At 43.5% G+C, this 15,027-nt stretch overlaps 1 protein-coding gene across 2 annotated transcripts in view; it reads right to left on the bottom strand.

The window, feature by feature from the left end:
* Window positions 1–15,027, bottom strand: part of ASTN2 (astrotactin 2) — a 661,500-nt gene that overhangs the window by 323,839 nt on the left and 322,634 nt on the right. The gene's annotated exons all lie outside the window — the stretch shown is intronic.

The following is a 15,027-nucleotide window of genomic DNA, read 5'->3' as shown; positions in this document are numbered from 1 at the left end:
AAAACAAACAGTTTCAAGCAACACATTTAATTAACGCAACCAAAGTTGTTCCAAGCCCAGCATTTCTGTCTGCAGAGATCAAGAGGAAAATTAAGGGAAAGTGGGTAATAGCTGCATCAAATTTTGAGAGCATCATGGTGGAGACAGTTGTGGAGAAAAGAGATAAACAATCTTCAGATGGAACACTTAAAGTCCATCTGCACACCAATCATGGCATGGTGTTCACGAGCTAAATGAAGTCATGGCTTATTTAGCACTTTGCCATCCTGGACACAAGATACAAAACCAATGTGGCTGGATCTTACCAGCATAGCTTCCTAGTCTTTTAGGTCCAGCTTTCCACAACAGCCAATATTTCTATCATTAACTGGGTTTAAGGTCTTCTCTTCACTAAGCCTGTCCATCACCATCAGGCAGCTAGTCAGTGACCCATTCAAATATAACTTACTGGCCAGTGATCAGCTGTTTCTACCTCATTGTTTAGCAACACCAAACCTGTGTTTTTGCACTGCTCTGTCATTAATTTAGTATTTCATAGTCATGCATGATGCATATAAAACCTCAGGGCAATTACAGCCTCTCATTAGAGAAGGCCAGGCTACACTCCAATCACTCATAAGGGAGAAATAACGTTTTTACTACTTTTCTTTATATATATATATATATATATGCTTTCGTAGATTTTCACGGGTACAGGAATGCAGGTTTTGGTGTCCTCGGGTGTCTTCCCGTGTAAAAGTTGGGGTGTCTAGGCGACGTTTCGACGAGGTCTCACTCGTCATCTTCAGGCTGGTGCTTTCGGCTTCTTGTTACTGGAACAGAGCGGGATCTCAATGTTTGAGTTCCTATAAATACTGTAGAGGGGGTGTGGTGTCTAGCCTCCAATGTTCTGGGCAGAGAGGAAGTTCCCAGGCTAGTGTGGGAACAAAAGAAGAAAAGGCACACTAGCCTGGGAACTTCCTCTCTGCCCAGAACATTGGAGGCTAGACACCACACCCCCTCTACAGTATTTATAGGAACTCAAACATTGAGATCCCGCTCTGTTCCAGTAACAAGAAGCCGAAAGCACCAGCCTGAAGATGACGAGTGAGACCTCGTCGAAACGTCGCCTAGACACCCCAACTTTTACACGGGAAGACACCCGAGGACACCAAAACCTGCATATATATATATATATATATATATATATGTCCACAGCATATATATATATGGCACAATTTGTTCTAACACCTGCCTCCAAACTCACTTAATCTCAGACACATATACCCTTCAAGAATATTTCTACATAGCAAGAGAGAGGCCTAATATGGTGTGAGGCCCTTCAACATATAAATCAGAGTGCAAGATTATCAGGACCATGGACAGCTCCCAGTAGGGCTTAATGCATCAGGCAGAATGTGTGTTCCAGCACCAGCCTAGAGGAAGCTGAAGATTTAAGTATTTTTGCAGCGAGAAGTAGGTCCGTGTGCAACAAAGAAAAGGCCTTCAGGTATCCTAGAAGACCGCTCAACAGTTAACAGGGTCATACAGGTGTGCTTTCCAGCACAGCCAGGATATCTCATGTGGCTCCAAAAGAGCTTGGTGTGCAGAAGGGTCCTCTCAGGTTGCAGCTGGTTTGAGGAGACATTCAAGTACGAGGTTAATGGTGCATCCTCAAGAAAAGAGAAAACAGAGGCCTCATTCTCTCATTCACTGTGGAAGTCTCAGGACAACCAATGTGTTGCCCTCCAGGTTGGGCTTGAATTTTTACCAGTCCCAGACAGCATGGCCAGGAGTCTGGAATAATGAAAGTTGGGGTGCTGCATCTGGAGCTTGCTGACTACATTCCTGTGGTGATTCAAGAACCCAGACTTATCTATCCTCAAGATCTCTGAGGGGGGTGGGGGGGTCAGGGTCTTGGGTGACGAAGCTCATAAGGAAGACAGCAGCAACTTGCTACCTATGCTTGTACAGCTTCTTATTACAATGTACAGCAAAGGCAGGCCCTTATATTTAAGTTTATCAAATCTCTCCCCCCCACACACACACACTGGTTGGTTTCTTGGAAAACTCCCCTTCCTGAAAAAAAAGTGTTTTAATGAAAACCCCAAGTCTTGCACTGCCTGCACATTGACATATATTGAGGATATTATCAGGGAAGTCTCACTCTTTGAATCAGGGTAGGTGGCAGCCAGGGAGAATGCCCTTTCAGTGGTGGGGCCCCACCTGTGGAATCTAGCTGGTGCCTCCTTCACTGTAAATTCTAGCACCAGGCAAGCTCATTTCTGTTTTGCTTGACTTTTTAAAGACTTAAGGTAAAGGAGCGTACTGCAGTGGTACAGGCATCTGCTTTGGATGCAAAAAGATCCCCGGTTTGATGCCTGGCATCTCCTGCTAGACTGTGAATGTCCTCTACCTGAACTCAGGAGAGTCACGGCCAGTCAGTGATAAGAACACTGATGGACCAACCGTCAGACCATATTCCTAAAAGCTTCTGAAACTCTTAAGCCCTTAATAGCCAGTTATTAATTTTCTATCCTTTACTGTTTTGTCATTTTCAATGTGCTACTATCTATTTATGGATTTGGGTTTTAAGCTGATTGCCACTGAAAGTGGGGAGGTATACATTTTAGAAACAAAGAAAAACTTGATGAGACAACACAATTCTAACATTACTACAGAGTTGTGAGAAATATCCACTAACCTTTACAAAGTGCATTAATATTCCAGTCCTCCCATAGTAGGACAGAATAGTGCTGATCATTTGATATTTAGCATAACTTTCCCCATCCTGGCTGATAATGATGGGAGCTGTAGCTCAACTACACCTGGTTGTAGGCTGGAGAAAGCTGCTCTAGAATAATGCTTTGATCCAGGTGTAATAGGCTTTGCAGACATGTGCCTAAAGTGCTTTTCTTGGGGTGTATATGCCATCTCTGCCACTGCAGATGTCCATCAGCACACCTTCCCTATCCACAGTTCTGGCCTTGATGAGGGAGCCCGTTGTGGGGGTGTCTGGTTGAATCCCTTCAAAAAAATGTGCCTGGGGTCACGGTCCTACGCAGTCTCACCCACGCTACACCACTGGCTGCACACCCTCCTATCACTCTCTCTCACTAACAAATTCAGCAAAGCTCTTCTAGCATCTATAACAAGTAGGAGGGTTGTAAAAACACTGGCCTTGCTTTAATTGGCATCGTATTTCAAGCTGCTGTTCTGCAAGGACAAACTCCCAGCCCAGCCCACTGGTGTCCTTTGCTCCAGCCCACAGCTCTCAGACACTTGCTTACTGCAATGAAACAGAAGCTTATTGCCAAGTTTAACTGAGACATATGTAATAAATTCATGGAGGATTAATCATTTGGACTGAGCAGGAGTTCTCTCTCAACCTTATATCCATCCGCCCCTGCGTCTCCAATCCCAACCGTTAGCCTTATATTTCTGTTTAACAACCATGTTAGAAGATCTGCAGCCACCCCAGTGTTATTATATAATGCAGTATATTATGAGAAATGAAGGACACTTTTATCATTACTCAAAACTTTAGAAATCACAGGAGACTGAGAATCTGATTGCTTCAGTAGTCTGGGAGGGCAGGGGGGTCTGCTTGACACCAAGAAAGCTCAAGCTATGCACCCAGTGCACTAATGGCACACCAAAGGAGTGTAAGGTCAAGACATTTCCCTCTTTATTACAGCACCTGCTGTGAGTCATGCGGGACCTGCCCCCTGCCTTCTATTGTGTGGGACCCTGGAAGTTAACTGCAGCCTTGGAAGTTGAGACAGCCAGATGAACCTCAGGTTGGGGTTTGCTGTTATGTCCCCTGCCTGCCCCAACTCTCCAACCTTGAACCACTGTAATTAGGGCACCCCCTGCTCTCCCCCACTCCAAGCACATCATACCAAGAGCCTTTACAAAATAAGTTTAAAACAGTTAAAAGTATTAAAACAATTAAAAGCAAATTAAATCAGTCTGAACAATTGGGGACATAACAGCAAACCCCAGGAAACGTATTGGGGCAGGCTGGGTAAGGGAAACTGTGGTTGTCACGTCAGCCAGCCCTTGGGTCTGCAGCTGCTCTTGAAGAATACCAGGTTGGCTTGTAGAAAGACCTCCCCCACCTATGATCCAATTATGAATGAGGAGGCTGATCTGGCATGTATCACTGAGACCTGGGTGGAGAACAGGGTGGAGTTGGTCTCACCCACCTGTCCCCACCTGAGTACTCAGTGCAGCATCAGGCCAGACTCAAGGCTCGGGGAGGGGGAGTTGCTGTGGTCTATAGAGATATTCTCTCTCTCTCTCCCCCCCCCCCCCAAATCTCTCCAGACTGTCTGTTCAGTTGGAAGGGAATCTAGAGTGTGTGTTCCTGGCATTGATCAATCGGGACAGATATGGGATTCTGCTGGTTTACCACTATCTTGCTTGCCCAGCAGTGTCCCTGACAGAGCTGATCTTGGAGGCGATGTTGAGGACTCCCAGACTGCTGTTTCTGTGGGACTTCATACCCGAACCCTGAGATCATCTTCTGAGGCCACGTGCAAGGAGGTTGAGAGGATGGAAACATGAGAATGAGCCTTTTCTGCAGTGGCTCCCCATTTGTGGAATGCTCTCCCTAGGGAAATTCACCTGGCACATTCATTATAACCTTAGGTGCCAGGCAAAAACATTCCTCTTTTAAATGCCCTTTTAAAATGTGTTGGGGGGCGGGTATTGGGTTGTTTTTATTTTTATTATGCATTTGTGTTTTTATATTGTGAATTTATGTTGTAACAGCCCTGGGATCTGCAGGTATAGGGCAGTATACAATTTTAACAACAACCAAGCTTTGACTAGCACTAGCCACACAATCTAGCAGGGCTCTCTCCAGCTGCCTCCTGCAGTTTCTCCAAATTTCTGCAGTCACGTATGGATTGCACTTTTCTCAGTTCAAATGGTTTTTATTTACAGCATTTTGCCAAGCATTAAAAATGCATTCTATATGTTCTTCTGACATTTAAAAAATGTAATCTAAGTCTTCCGCTCAAATATTTTATTTTATTTTATTTACTGTGTACAGTGGTACCTCGCAAGACGAAATTAATTCGTTCTGCGAGTTTTTTCGTCTTGCAAATTTTTCATCTTGTGAAGCACGGATTCCCATAGGAATGCATTGAAAAGGCTACCACACCGCGTGCTATGAGTTGCTCCTCGAAGTCAAGTCGCAACTGCACGTCTTCAAGCAATGCACCCTGGGTATTAACGGTTTTAAGAAAAAGGAAACAAACTTGCAAGACGTTTTCGTCTTGTGAAGCAATCCCATAGGGAAATTCATCTTGCGAAGTAACTCAAAAAACGAAAAACTCTTTCGTCTTGCGAGTTTTTTGTCTTACGAGGCATTCGTCTTGCGAGGTACCACTGTATATTAAAATTCCTCTATGAATATGATAATAAAGAAGGAGGAGGAGGTAGAAATTTTCTAGCAGTCACAGTTAGACGAAAATTTGGAGCTGCGCAGGATATACCCTCAAATGTTTCAAGATTATCTCCTGTGCACCTGCATATCTATTTCTAGTAAGCATGCATTTTCCTCCTCCCACCTGCTGAACCCACCAAAAAACTATTAGGTGGAAGGCTAAAAACTAGAGGACCTAAAATATTTTTTTTAAAATAATGTATTTTGCAGAACAGGCTACCTTTTTACTTTCCTCCCATGATCCTCCTCATTTCAAGGTACCTTCTACCCATGCCTTGCTTTCCCCTTTACCCAGGGAAGTTATTCTCTAATTCAATGACATGGTGCCACTGGTGTCAAACCAAAATGCAGAAACTGCAATCTTCTATGCCAATAATTAAAAAAAGAGGTCAGCTGCCTGTTCCAGGAAATCTTGGTTTGCCCTAATGCCACATCCAGCAGGAATGGGACCATCTGTCCCTGACATGTTGATGGAGCAGCTGCACAAACCCAGAGATGGTTCAAAGAGTAGAAAGAGGACACAAAAACCAACAAACATATTAACAGAACTAAGGAAATATGAGCACAGAATTAGTCCTCACAGCTGCCCCCAATCAAATAGCTTCCCCCATATTTTGCTTCTGGAGCTGGCACTCATTTCCATTTAACTGTAACCTTATGCAGTTCCCAATATTTTGTGCCAACATTGCTTCTTTCCCACTCTTTAATGTGGAAGAGGAAAGGCCCTTCCCACTCACATCATTCTGGCCTGTGATCAGGGATTTTGTGTAGCTTCAAGTCATTTGGGTTACTAAGACACACATGATGTCTCAGACGTCATGCTACATCCATGGCTTGTCTGCAATAAGTAGGTCATGTTCTTCATCAGAGATTGATGCATCATCCAAAATACACAAGCATGGCACATAGGTCCCAAGAGGTTTTGTGTGCATGACAATGCTTTCAAGGGGCCCAGAACAGATAGGAACATCTCTCTCACTAGGCATCTTTAGTTCTGATCAAAGTTCCACGGGTTCATCTTCTAAACATTTGTGAGACATTAACAATTCCCTAACAGATGTGAGCCACAAAATAGAACTTCAAGAAGTCATACATTGTGTGTCTGTAAATTTCACCCATGAGTGGAGTTTCAAGTTCTTTGGGGAACCTATTATACAACACACACTGTAAAAATTGGGTGGAATGTGGCCCTAAAGATTGGAAACTGTAAGTAGTAATTTTATCCATTTAATAGAATGGCATCTTAAACATAAAGGACAATATCAGGCAAGAACAGGCTTTTCACGTCATGGTTTGCACCATAGTGGCATTCAAACATCATAGTAAGTCATAACTTATTATGAATGGAAATGAGCTTAGACTCCCACCTGAGCTTGTATACTCCCTCTCCTCCAACATGGCCATGTGGAGAAGTTCAAAATGTTTTGCTTTCAATTTTGGTTAACTGAAAGGGTTTGCATGTAACTGAGGTTAATATTAGCTACGGTTTGCTGAAACAAGCCAGCTTCATAAATCATAGTTTGAAGTTGATTTGTTTCAAACAGACATAGTCAAGATTGAACTCTGTTGCTTGTTTGTTTACTTGGTTGGTTGGTTGATGGGGGTAATGAATAAAATAAAATGCTTCATGCAACACTGCTATTCTCTATGTAAGACTGAAAAAAGATAATGAAAGGGGGGGGCAAATGGTGAAATTTACATAGGGTGTATGTCCCCTGTGCTAGTAGTATAATAATAGGTATAAATCTCTCCCCCCCCCCCTCCAGCCCTCAGTCTTACCATCCTCTAAATACTAAAATGTGTTCCCTCTTAGAATGGAAGAAAATAAGCTGAAATAAAATGAAATCCAATATGTCCCCATAATATTACAATAAAAAATGGAATCACTTATAACCCAGTCCCTTTGGGAAAAAGGCAGCTGAGCAAATTATGCAAGTATTCAGAACACTTGCACAGGCCTGCCAATGAAATACCAGTAAAACAGATTAATATCCTTGAAAATGGGGAAGAAATGGGCTGTTTTCCAATTCAGACATAATGACTTTTCTAAAGAGAAAGAAGAGAGGGGGCCCGGTGGAACAGCTAGCTGTAGAATGAGAATGGCATCTATAATGACACTGTAAAACATCGTTTGAAATGTGTGTATGTGTGTGAGAGAGAGAGTAGGGGACTTTCAATGGGGAGGAGCATCCTTAGCTGCCAAGGTGAGGCTGGAAGTATCAGCAGCTGTCTTCTATTCTGAAATGTTGCACTTTCTTGCCAGGGCGCTGTAAGGTGTTTTCTCCCAGTGCCCTCTTCATCCTAGCTCAAGCTGAGCCAGATTGCAGTGCAATATTGGGGACAGCACTTTGTCGCTCACAAAAGCCTTGTCAAAGTTGTATGCACGAACTCTTGCAGTGTTTCAGCTGGGTTGAGTTTATGCAAACTCCTCTAAAGCCTCTCTCCTTGACCAACAGAGACACTGAGAGCTGTTTCTTTAACAGCTTCAAATCATTCTGACAGCAAACTACAGAAAACCATTTAGGGATACCATTGGGGCTAGAAGTTTTTAATAACACCCAACGAAGTGTTATTAGTTTAACTTCTTTCCCAGCACTGAATACATTAATTTAGCTTCTTAAAAGGAATTAAACAATTTGGGGCTTGAAAAATGGAGAGTAGTTTTCTCCATACTGATTGGAAATGTATTCTCTTGGGGCTTAGAAAGCAATGGGAGAGGTCAGTGGGAAAACTCCTAAATTATGTTCTTCTGGCGACATGCAGTGCATAAAAGTGGCTCAGTCCTTGGCATCTGGAATAGAAGAGACTCTATGCCTGAAATTCTGAAAAGCCACAGCCAGTGAGTGTAGACAATACAGTTGGCTTATGCTTTGTTCCAGCTGCTGTTGGAAAGGTTGGGACATATTTAAGGAGTGTATAAAAACCCATCTGGATATTGGATGATTTGTATGAACACCAACAACTGGGAAACACTGGCCTGCGAGCGCTCCAGTTGGAGAACAGCCTTTACCAAAGGTGTCATGGACTTTGCTAAGAGGAAGGCACGCCTGGCAAATCCACACCGTGATCAACTCCTGCCCAGGAACCAATGTCCCCACTGTGGAAGGACGTGTGGGTCCAGAATTGGCCTCCAAAGTCACTTACGAACTCATTGTTAAAACCATGTTTATGGAAGACAATCTTACTTGGCTACGAGTGATCGTCAAAGAAGAAGAATAATGTATGTGCCAGTTTTTGAGAGAGAAATGCTACCACTGGGATCCATTGTGGAAACCAGGACCAAAGAGTCCACTCCAGTTGTCTTTCCCTTACTTCCCTCCCCCCACCTAGGATAACTACCAGCATCATAATGCCGATATACAATTATAAGCTGCAACTACATTTGGAGTACTGTGTATAGTTCTCATAACCTCAAAAAAGATAGTGTAGGGTTGGAAAAGGTTCAGTAAAGGGCAACCAAAATGATCAAGGGGGTGGATTTATTCCTATATGAAGAAAGGTTGCCGTGGTTGGGACATTTTAGTTTAGAAAAAAAGGCAAGAGGTGACAGGAAAGAAGATTATAAAATTATGCATGGCCTGGAAAAATTGGATAGAGAAAAGTTTGTCTCCCTGTCTCATAGCACTAGAACTTGTAGGCGTCCAGGGAAGCAGAATGTTGGAAGATTTTGAGCAGAAAAAAGAAAACACGTCTTCATGCAACACTCAGCCAAACTACGGCACTCGCTCCTCCAGGAGGCAGTGATGCTACCAACTTGGAAGGCTTTAAAAGAGGATTAGGCAAATTCATGGAGGAGAGGACTATCAATAGCTACTAGCCATGATGGATATGCTTTACCTCCACAGTTGGAGGCAGCAGTACTTACAAATACCAGCTGCTAGAAAACTACAGGAAGGGAAAGTGCTCTTGTGTTCATTTTCTGCTTGCTGGTTTCCCATAGGCATCTGGTTGGCTACTGTGAGTATAGGATGATGGAGTAGATTAGTCAAAGGCCTGATCCAGCATGCTATACTCCCCTGCTCAGCACCCTAGGGCCCCTGACCTGCCACTCAACACCTAACCTAGGGCAGGGCCTGATGGGCTCTATAAAGGACTGCTGCCGCTGCTGCTGCTGGGCAGAGAGAGCTCCGTTTTGTTTTGTTTTTGTTTGAATTGCTGTTATTTTTTACCTATGTCATTTTAAACTGTGATACTAATGCTGTATTCTTAGTTTTAGATTTTGATTTATGTGGAAATTGTTTCCCATTTGGTTGTGTCTTTTTTTTTGATGTGGTTTATTTATTGTTTATTACTTTTGTAATTATGTAAATCTTGTTATGCTGTAAGCCACCTTGAGCATTGTTTTTTTAACTGCGGAAATGCGGCATACAAATAAAAAATGATGATGATGATGGGCTAACTGGAGTTGGAGTCTAGCAACATTGGGGGTTGGGGGAGGGTTCCCGACTCCTGCACTAGGAACAAGTGACTATGAGGAACAGCCCCAAAGCCTTCTACTGACTTCTGAGCCCTGGAAGCAAACACACCAGCAGCAGTGCCAGATGGGCTCTGCTAGAGTGTTTGCATGACACCCTCTCCACCTCACCCATCCTGGTAAGCAACAGTGACCCACCCACTAAGAAACGAGCATAGTGCCTCTATGCTCCTGCTCTGTTCTGAGTTTTTGTGCAAAACATTTGATCCAAAAGAGAAGGATGCTGTTTAATTTGCCCTTGTGGTAAGAAGAAAAAAAGGTGAAGGTTAGAACTGACTGAGTGAAGGGTCCCAGCAGAAGGAAGAAATTGTAATTTGCCCTTAGTAGTTGAACTTGGTGCTCACTGCATGTTGGGCTAATAAGGTCAGCTAAATTCAAGAAACATTGAACATTCACCTTGGGGGTGGGGAGAGCAATAGAAAGTGGCAATGGCTCCCAACTAATGCATAAGCATCTCATTCTTTTCCCCATCAGAAATTAGCAAATTCACCATCTGAGAACCAGAAAAAGAAGCAGAGATGAGCAGCTTCTAAGTGAAGGTATGAGGCTTTTATCAGTCATAACATTAAAAATAGAAACAGTATTGGGAAGGTGTCTCACACCACCAATCAAAGTTTTGCTACACACCATCAAAACCTTAAGCCAGGAGACAAAGTCTTTGAGTAGCAGAGGTCACTTGTATAATTGTAAAACTACCTAGCTAGCAGCACTGGAGTGCCTAGGAGTGTCTTTTGCCAGGTACAGCTGGTACTCCAGCTGTTCTTGGACTGAGAATAGCCTGGCCACAATTACTCATGCAGTGGCAACCTCAAGACTGCATTACTGCAACACACTCTGTGTGGGGCTAAGATTCAGATTGGTTTGGAAGCTCCAGTTGGTGCAAAATGCTGTGGCTATATCATTGGTGCAGACAGACAACTGCCAGCACACAACACCAGTGCTTAAAAGCTTGCATTGGCTGTCCATGTGCTACTGGGCTAAGTTCAAGGTTTACTGAATTAATTTGCAAGACCCTTTACAACTTAGGTCCATGATCCCATAAGGACTGTCTGATCCCTGATATCCCTGCCTGATGATTAAGGGCTTCAGGGGAGTCACATCCACCAGCTGCTATGTGTTCAGTATAGTGGAGCCAGTTCTGCTTTAGGTGAAGGGTGGGGGAGGTGACCCTTTCCTCCGTTCTGGAAATTCCCCTGTTAGCCCCAACAGTACTATCTGGCTGCTTGGAGCACTGGATAAGAACAGTTGCCATAACAGGCTGTTAAAATACACTGAAACATTTCCTTACAAATCAGCACATACCTTCTAATAATGCCAAATAGATAGTATCTATGCAGAAGGTGTAGAAGAGAAGTAAAATAAAATAAAATGTACCAGCCCTTCCCATGCAAAGATCTATATTATGCTCCAGGCAGAACTGTCTATCCCCACCCACTCCCAATTCTCCTTTCATGGCATTCCTGCCCACACTGTAGCATTTCGGATGACACTAGGATGCTGAAATAGACTGGCTTCCTGAGCCCTGAAGGCAAATACCATTTTCTCCGCAATTCAGATATGGTGAGGCACTAGCAGCAAAAAAACTGGGTGCCTCAGGGCTGATTCACACACTGCATTGCTCTCCCGGTCCCCTCCATTGAGTAATTCCTGTGAGTGATGAGTTCAGTGAAAAAGTCCAGCCTAGCAAACTTCCAGCCTGGAAACAGAAACTCCAAGGTCAGCCCAATGAAGGATGGTGAATAGTGCTACATTTGGACATTGAAGAACGAAGGTGATGTGTGTAGCAAGTTGCTGCTTTTCTGCCTATAATTCAGTGGCAAAATGCATGTCTTAAATGCAGAAGGCCTCTGGTTCAAACTCCAGTTTAGAAAGGATCCAGTAGCAGGGGTTGGGAAAAGATCAGTGGTGGTTGGTGCCCATTAGGAATGGTAGGGCAGAAGGCAGAGCAGTCAGAGCCAATGACAGGCAGAGCCAGCTTATACTTTTGCCCCCATCCTCTTCTCTGCAGAGGTCTACAATGGCAATACTGAGATTAAGGAGGGGGGGGCTCATTGGCAGTCCCAACCATTGGTTTGGTTTAAATAAGAAGAAAGACAGGGGCACAGAAAGCTGCCTTACACCAAGTCACAGCACCAATTCATCTCGCTCAGTATTATCTGCTGGCAGCAGATTTCCTGGGTTTCAAACAGGAAACATTCATTCTGCAGGTGTTGGGGACTGAGTGTGCTAAGTGCTCCACCACTGAGCTATGGCACTTTCCACAGATTGGGGGTGGTGGTGGCTGAGGGCAGATTGAGACTGGTGGGGCAATGCCCCACTAGCCCAAATGGCCCAGCCTCCTCTACTGGGAAAGATTTCTGTCTGAGACCCTGGAGCCCTGCTGCTAATCACAATACTGGCCAAGTGGACAATAGCCTGACTTCTATGAGGCAACTTCCCATATTCCTGGCAGGATTGGCATGAGATTAAAAAGCAAGGGATGAATCACAAAACACTTTAGGAGTTGAAAAACTGTTGAAAATATTTGTTAACAGGTCCTATTGTTGGTGCTGTCAAAGGTTGCTTCCCAGACTCACGGCAGGGTCCTGACTCCTGGAATGCTTTCATGGTGACTTCTCCCTCCCTCCTTCATCATTAAGGCTCAGGGAGGATTTTAAAACATTCCTGTTCCCCCAGGCATTTGATGTCTGAAAGATAACTTTCTCTGGAAATTACAAGCTGTGAGGGTATGTGATTGCTTTTATTTGTTTTAGGTAATTTTAATTGTTTTTAGATGTTTTTAATTAATTTTATTATTATGGGTTTTTTTTTAATTGTATTGTGTTAATATTCTGGGGTTTGCTGCCCTTGGCTCATTAGGGAGGAACGGTGGGGTAAAAAATTCATAAATACTACTACTATCAGGAAGAGATAAACAAAACAGCGCAGTACTCTCTCAAAAGAGAGAGAGAGAGTTTTGAAGTCTGTGTTGTACTGTGGTCAGAGTGATGGGCTTAGAAAATGGAGAGTTGGGTTCAAAATCCTACTGGGCTTGCCAGTTTACTAGGTGTTGTTAGGACAATCAGTGTCTCTCAGCCTAATTCACGGGTTTTCAACATTTTTGAGTCCTCAGGTACCTTGACAAACCGCAGCTCTCCTGTGGCAAACCACTTACACTAGGGTTCCATTACAGGACACGTGTAAGTGGGGATTTCCCTGTCCCCTACCCATTCTGCCCTGATCCTTTTTGGCACACATGTAAGTGGCAGCACATGTGTCAATGGGAACCCAAGAAATACCACTGCTCTGCGGGGCTGAGCTGACGTATTCCACATAGCAGCCCCAGCCTGCCTTTCCCGAAATTTGTGCACACGTGGTGGGGGGGGGGGGTTGGAGAGGGCAAAACAAGATCAAAAGCAGAAATATTTTGCCGTTGTGGGAAAGGAAAGTGAGAAACGCATAGCACAGGACACACATGCAGACATTGTGCTTTCTTGAAACATTCTCCCTGCTCCCATAAAGCTACTGTATGTCACTGTTAAAGAGGAGGAAGGTTGCGGGGGGGGGGGAGGTAGAGAAGAAGAGGGTGGAGCGATGTTGGGGGTAGAAGGAGCGAAAAACACTGTAGATACTCCTCACTTTCAGGGTTATTTTAAAATCCTTCCTTATAGAGCACACACCATCAAGCTAGTTTGCTATTTTCTTGCATTTCTCAATAACCCTGTGTAAAACTAAGGAACTGTTAGTTATTGAAGCTGGGGAGGATTTTTGTTTGTTGGTTGGTTGGTTGGTTGGTTGTTGTTGTTGTTGAATGGGGGGGAGAGAGATTTTAAGAAAATAAAGAGTTATGCAAAAGCATTTCCCCACTTTTTGCCATTGTTTTATTTCAGGAAGATAATTGTCTGCAAGTTAAAGCTGGTTTCCTTGAATGTTCTTCAGGAAGAAAAAGAGTGATAGATAATGCAGGAAGATATGGGATGCAATTTAATGAAAGCACAAGCCCAGGGGCTACCCTGAACATTCCTCAGGACACTCCAGGGTGCCATGGAAGACTGGTTGAAAACCAATGGCCTAATTAAGAGGACTTTGGGAGAATGAGATGGAACCAGGGGAATGGGTGGAGACCATTAAGAATCTGCGCTGGAAGTGACTTCAAAGGTTATCTAGCTCAACCCTCTGAAATGCTTGGATCTTTTTCCCAACATGGAGCTCAAACCCACAAACATAATATAAAGAGCCTCTTGCTCTACCAGCTGTACTGTCCTAGTATTCCTAAAGAGAAGGGCAATATAAAAATATCACAAGTACTGTACTTTTCCATCTATAAGACTAGGTTTTTTCCTGTAAAAAGCATGCTAAAAAAATGGGAGTCGTCTTATACATGGGTAGTGCATAGGGTGGACGTTTGATTGGTTGCTGCTGCAGCTGTCAGCAACTATTGTGCATGTTATTGATTGCTGCGTCAATGGTTGGTGTTGATTGGCTGACGCTGCGGCAATTGTGCGGGCGACTGGCAGCTTCTGCCGGTGAGGGGACAGACGAAAAGTTGGATTTAGCAATGCGTGCAGTTGAGTGATTTTCAGCAGTCCCCCCTAAAAAAAAGCTGAACAACCCAGGGTAATCCCCCCAAAAAAGCCCAACAACTGGCAATTTGAGCCCCAAAATAGGGGATGTCTTACACAAAGAAGAGTATGGTAAATACAGGAACTTGGACTAAACAGCACAAGTGTAAAATTTGATTGTGCTGCCATTTAACAAAGCAGTAAAATGAAGCGGAGACTTATTCAAGGTTGGAAGGATAAACATCCACCATCCATTACTCATGACCTGAAGATCTTGCTGCCCCTTTCTATATTTGAATGTACATATTATAATTACTAGTAGGTATCTACTTGAGCGCATGCCAGCATATATTAGTGTATATTTATTTTTAAATTGGGAATGATGGATAATTCTTATTGTTATTGTGAGCTCATGATTATGTATCTCATATTTGCCATATAAACTATATTTACATGAGGAAGGACATAAAAAACGATTAAAGAAATCCTTATATGTTACTGGGGGTGGGGGAATATAAATGCAATAATTTCTACTATATTTCCATTGCTTGTTTTGTTATAAGTGTGTATCTGCAATT

Source organism: Podarcis gaigeae (genome assembly GCF_964106915.1).
Source record: "Podarcis gaigeae genome assembly, chromosome: Z".
In the NCBI taxonomy this organism is placed as follows: Eukaryota; Metazoa; Chordata; class Lepidosauria; order Squamata; family Lacertidae; genus Podarcis; species Podarcis gaigeae.
The sequence above is the reverse complement of the archived record's forward strand: the minus strand, read 5'-3'. Positions and strand labels throughout refer to the sequence as shown.